This window comes from Haliaeetus leucocephalus, unplaced genomic scaffold, assembly GCF_000737465.1.
Source record: "Haliaeetus leucocephalus isolate CR32 unplaced genomic scaffold, Haliaeetus_leucocephalus-4.0 Scaffold173, whole genome shotgun sequence".
NCBI classification, from domain to species: domain Eukaryota; kingdom Metazoa; phylum Chordata; class Aves; order Accipitriformes; family Accipitridae; genus Haliaeetus; species Haliaeetus leucocephalus.
In genome coordinates, this window is record NW_010972609.1 from 8,770,665 (window position 1) to 8,776,766 (window position 6,102).

Genomic DNA, 6,102 nt, shown 5'->3' on the forward strand with positions numbered 1-6,102 from the left:
ACTAATAATTGTTGTGTTTTTACAAGCTGGTAACATTGGTTAGCTGATGAGGGGTAGACATCAATGCCTATTTGTTGCATGCAGTTAGTATATGCCCTAGAGAAAAAACTTTATTCATCCATACCGCCATCAGTTAAAAGCAGGAATGAGCCCAAGCCGTTAGCACAATCTCGCCTTTCCTTACATTTGCTCTCTGGCTCGTAGCACCAATTGTGTGACAGGGCTGTTGTCTACAGAACAGTACAAATTTCAGACATTATTCCCTTTTTACAGAACTCCTACTCACACAGTGTGTGGATTAAGAGGTGAACAGTTTTGAATGATTTTTAAGAACATAATAAAAGACTGTTTCAAAAGAAGGAGGAATAAACACATTGAGCCCTTTTTTATAAGCATGTGAATCTGTGGCATTTACAAACAGACCAATGACCCAACTAAATCTCCATTTGGACCCAAATGACTATATATAGATGTCAATATAGGATTTTGTGGGCACAGCAGAAGAGACAGCATTTTGGCAAGCACAAGTGTGCTTGCCTTTGTACCACTAAAGACAGAAAGAACAAGCCAGACACCTCATGAACAGGAACGGGTGCTGGGTTGTGCAGTATGGGGAAAGTCAGAATTCAACATGCGTTTGCCAAGTCTCACAAAAAATAGCTGAAAAGACCCCGCATCTGTCTTTCCTATTTCACTACACTCAGCATCTGTAAATTAATGACAAATGCAATATTACTTATTTAATAGCCTCATGAGCTATGGGTATTTCACATCACAAGGAGAAAATAAATTTTAAATTAAACTTAATGTGTTTAAAATCAACTTTATCAGATCTGGAACCACAAATACTGTGTGTTTTAAGTAATAATGTTGAAGCAACAGACTTAAGTTTACTGGGGGGGTTTTATGGGTTTCTTTCAGAATTTATTTGCAGTTCTCTGGGTATAATATTATTGCAGTGTTTTTCCACTTAATGATGTTTCTCTTTGAGGATAGTGACAACGTTTTTTTTCCCTGAATCTTAAATTTAGAACTACATATGCTACTTTTTTTCTTTTGATCTGGGAATATATATGGTCAATGACCTTAAGTTAGTATTGCATTCAGCTTAAAAGGCCTTATAGATATGCACAAGGTCTAAGTTATGGCAGATATAGGAACATGGATTTTAAATGCCTTGCTCTTATTTATACAGTATTTTAACCACAAATAAAAGCTGCAGTAATAGAAATTTGGTGGGGATTTTTGTTTGGCTAGGTTTTTGCTCTGCTTTATATTTGATAATTGAATACTTTCATGATCATGCTCCATGATCATGAAATACTTTCATGATCATGCTCACGCACAGGACACAGTAGCCAGCAGACTGCCATTCAGGCTGGCCCTGCTGCATCTGGCGTATAGAAATCTGGAGCAAACCACGAGAGTTCTCATGGTGCTCCCTGTCAGCACCTTGTTCTTACAGATGAGCCAACCAGTAGCTCAAATTAATTGTATCCTGATCATATATTGTGTTGCCTTTTGCCAGGCAATAAAAGAGGGCTAAATCCACATACTTCAAATAATTCTTACTCACCTGCATATCTGTCCATGCACACCTGGTTTTTATTTCTTTTACTATGGGACTCAGAATGATCACAAACAGAGTCTTACTTTCCTCATGAGGCAGAAGAGGCAGGCTACGCAGTATACCAACCACAGGCTAGGCTAAGTAAGAAAGAGCACAGCGGCAGCCAAGCTGGTTAAGGCTGTACAATAAATTATTCATTTGTCTTAGAGTTTTCTCCTAGCATTTTTCTCCTAGGTGTACCTCTGCTCTAGCCTTTTGATCATTTGGTCATTTAAAGAATGAAAGGGGAATTTTCAAAAATGCTCTATGGACCTACTGCTGTTGCTGTGATTGCCTACAGTAACACCCTTCACTGGCCTCAGAAAGAACAGAACTAGTCCAAAGTCTACCCTTTTTATTTTTTTAAGTACTTGCAGTCAGCCTTCTACTGACCTGCCAGTTCTGTGTGGTTAACTGCTGAACATGCCTGCCCCACCCTGAGTAATAGTTAACAGCACATTAAAAGAGCCTCCTCAGAAAAGAAGGCATTTCCATCCAGGTTACTTTGCGGATGTTTAACATCTATTGCTTGGTTGGGATTTTCCGGAGAGTGCCCCAAAATACCTGGAGATAAGAGCTCTGGCAGGACCTGGCACTCCCGCACGTGTCCACGGGCGAGAGGCACCAGGCACCTGCTCCCTGAGGTGAGGTAAGGCCACGGCCGATGCTGGCACCCCAGGAGTCTGGGAAGCATGAGCTGCCTCCAGCCCTGCCTTGCAGGAAGGTGGGTTTGAGTTCCACCAAGAAGCCCCGCTCCTCTTCGCGTGGCTGCAGGCAGCGGCCGCCTCTGCGCGGTGCTGGGAGAGGCAGCGCAGGGAGAAGGCTAAAGCACAGCCGCACCTGGCTGGCATTGTACATCCACACCTCGTTCCATACCCACGCGAGAACGTTTAGACATCCCAAAGGACTCTGCTGCACGTGATTTCAGACCCTATGAGACAGGCGCAGGGTTGACTGGTCATCCCAACGGGGCTACATTATAACAGCAGAAAACATCATTATCAGGGGTAGAAGGGCTCCAAATTTTCATTGCCAGCATCATCTAAAACTCACATCTGAGGATAAATGTTTCCAGCTCACAAAGTGAATTTAAGACTGAGCATATGCTTATGCTTGAATTTAAAAAAGAGCTTATGATTTCTACTCAACTTGTAACTTCTTTGGGATAAGAATCTTCTCTTTAAATAAATAGTATCACAAATAATAAACTAACATAGTTTCATAAAAGTATCAGAGTATTTTCAACCAGATTCTTTAAAAGTACAATGTATTTTTTGTTGTACATCAAGGAGCAAAAAAGATAGACTAAGATGCAATGAGAAAAAATGCACATGAAAGACAAAAGATAATATGTTGTATACAGTCACAGAGATTAATTGTTTGGAAAGTTTCAAAGGAAAGAAAGTGGGTTTTAAAATTTTCAGTAAGATGAGAACATCATCCTGGTATTTAATGCTTCTGATAACATGTTGTTCCATCAATCAGTTATTTATAAATACTGGGCCAAGTTTACCTGTATTTACATCTGACCTTCTTGAGATAGTTTTAGAAAGAAAACGATGTTATGATTTTTTTCTTAATAAGCTTCGCTTGTGCCTGTAATTTTGTACATCTGTGTTACATGACTATTCCAGCAAGCGCATTGCTGGTGTGCAGGGCCACCAGCTCTCTTTTCGTAGTTCATTAGAACCAACAGAAGAAACCACAATTTGTTCATAAATACTAGGCAAAGAGATTTAGGTGAAATCCAGCAAATACCTTAACTCATCACAAAGTATTTGCCAGGATCTACGTTCATGAGATGTGGCTGCCATGAAGACTGCAATGGTAGTATTTGCATGCTAACATGGTAAGTCCATCGTGCTAAACTATGCAAAAACTGTATGGTCCGTGCAAAAGCCAGCAGAGACAGTTTTAGATCTTAACAGTAGCAAAGTCTTAAAAAATGTACAGAATCTCCAATCTGCTAAGCCACATCCTGTTACTTGCTCAAGAAAGAAAACAGAGTATATCTTTCTGGAAAGAGACTACTGAACTGAAGTGAAATCCTTAGTCGAAATCAGATATGCATTGGGCTAAAAAGCAGAGGTTTCAAAGCACAAGACCTCTAAGTTTGTTTCCTGTGCCCAGAGAAACCTGGCCAAATACCCTAAAAATCAGGGAGGCTTTCCTTTACCTTGGGGGCAAATGGATTGATCTTGAGTCAAATAATGGCTTACAAAATTCTTTTCCTGAACTTCTTGTACAACTGATTTTTCTTTAGACCTATGATCTTCTGAAGAGGGGACAAGGGTGTGTGTGTGCTGTGAACAGGAGGGGAGCCTCTGTAAAGTCCTGTGGTAGCATTTCCACCCACATCCTACTCTTGGGCCAGTCAACTCCTCCAGCTGTTGACCAGTTGGCTGAGAAGTCAACGTGGCCTCAAGGTTTTGAACACAGATAAAAGTTTGACGTATTACTTCCAATAAAGCCAGCAGGCAGTTAATTCCTGTGCAGTCCTGAGAATTTATGTGTGGTATTATCAGAGGAGTCACCACCATGCTCATCTGCCTCTGAGGCACACAAGATGGAGGGGAAAGGACATGACAGTAGAAGAAAAACCTCAGTTCAAATACACTAAAACTTACCTTGACCTCTGAAGAGGAGCAGCTGTCCATCTGTCCTCTGAAGAGAACTATCCATCAGTTCAGAGTCATTGAGCAGGGGACAATGGTGCAGGCACTAACATAAGCCCAAATCTCGCTTATCTACTTCTCTCATCCCGAGCATGTTGATTGCTCTGTAAGGCTTTCCCACTGGTAGAAAGCAACAAAACAAAATAACCTGATAGAAGTAAGGTTAGTGGCATTTGAAAATTGGCAATTAAGGTTTTGATCACCAATTCTTAGTGATCCATGCAGTGACACTTTTCCTTCAGGTCTTCAAGGAGCTGTTATAATTCGTATGTCATGCCTAATGAAATTAGGTGGTGAATTCCTATGTAAGAATGTGGGGAAGTTGTTGATCTTCTGGAGTTCGCAACCTCTTGTGTTAAAGGTAGAGACAAATGCCCTCGAACTTCAGAGAGTCATTATTCCTAAACTATACAACGCATCTGTGAACTGCAGGACAGCATGATTTACTTACCGGTATATGAATTAAGAAACATATAATTTCTTACCTATAGATCTTTCCTAGACACACATTATTACATTGTAGATACTGGTGAAGAGAAGTTACTATGGAAATGATTCAGGGACTTCAGAGAGTGAGATATAATTTTATTTTTTTAAATAGAAAATTGCTCACATCTAGGCCATTTAGACAGTCAATACGGTCCAGCACATCATATTACACCCAAAACCAACAGTGCCAAGGACTTAAAAATGAACAAATCTATTATAAGTTTGTGAGTGAACTTACAGAAAAGAAGACTCATAACCAAACCAACGTTTAAATACATTTCTAATACAAGCCAACCATATTAAATTGACCTGTGAACACTGCACATAGCTTCTCTTTTTTTTCCTTCCTCCTCTACTCTCACGATACATGAAGACCTGCTTTAAATGACTTAAGAGTATTTTTTTTTCTAAATCACTTCTACAGTTCATTTTTGGATCTAATCTTGTCAGGTACTTAATATCAGGCAGGGTAACAGTAGCCTGACAGCTTTTTCCACCCAAGAGCAGACACACAGGTTTGGGTGGAGCATGTGTTATGACCACATGGCATCCAGAAAAGTATCTTCTTAGCAAAGAATATTTTTGAGGTCCATAAAATGCTGATGGTCCTCAGCTTCTGTTGATGCTAATACTCTCAAGAACTCAAATCTTTGGAGCTAAAAGGAAAGCACCCTTTTGCATTTGGTTTTAGAGCCAAACAGGTATCTGCTGTAAACTGAAATCTCAGGGTTTATTTACAATTCAGAGCAACCTGAACCTGACTGATTGCAGCGTGTCCATCTCCCCTGGGCAAGCAGGCTGGACTTTGGTAGAGGAGAGCAATCTCCTCCTCGGGACTAGGGGCATCATGTTTCTTTGAGGCTGCCCTTCCTCTTCCTCTTTGTACAGCAGCAACACGAAGGTGAATGGACTTTTTAGATTGTAAAATTGAGGTGAGAAAAATAATCTTTGACTAACTGGAGGTTTCTGCTGAATTCCCCTCCTGTGCAAAGCACTAAGAAGTTTGCTTTAAAACTTTTTTTTTTTTTAATACCTTGAAAGCATTATGACTCTCCATTTTCTACAGAAAACTGACAGATGTTCTAGACAGTCTTGTTCTATAGGATTACATGAGCCTACTGGGAACAGTGATAAAATCCAGAAATTTTCTCCACAAAACTGGAAATACCAGCAGATCTCAACAGAGAAAATTAAAATATTTATTGCTGCCCTGCCTGCTCCTACTTTGTGTCAATCTTAAGTTAGTTTAAAAATCAATCACTGCAATCCATTTCAATAAAAATGTAAATCTGAAGATCAGGTATGCTTAGCCTATGAAGGACAGAAAAA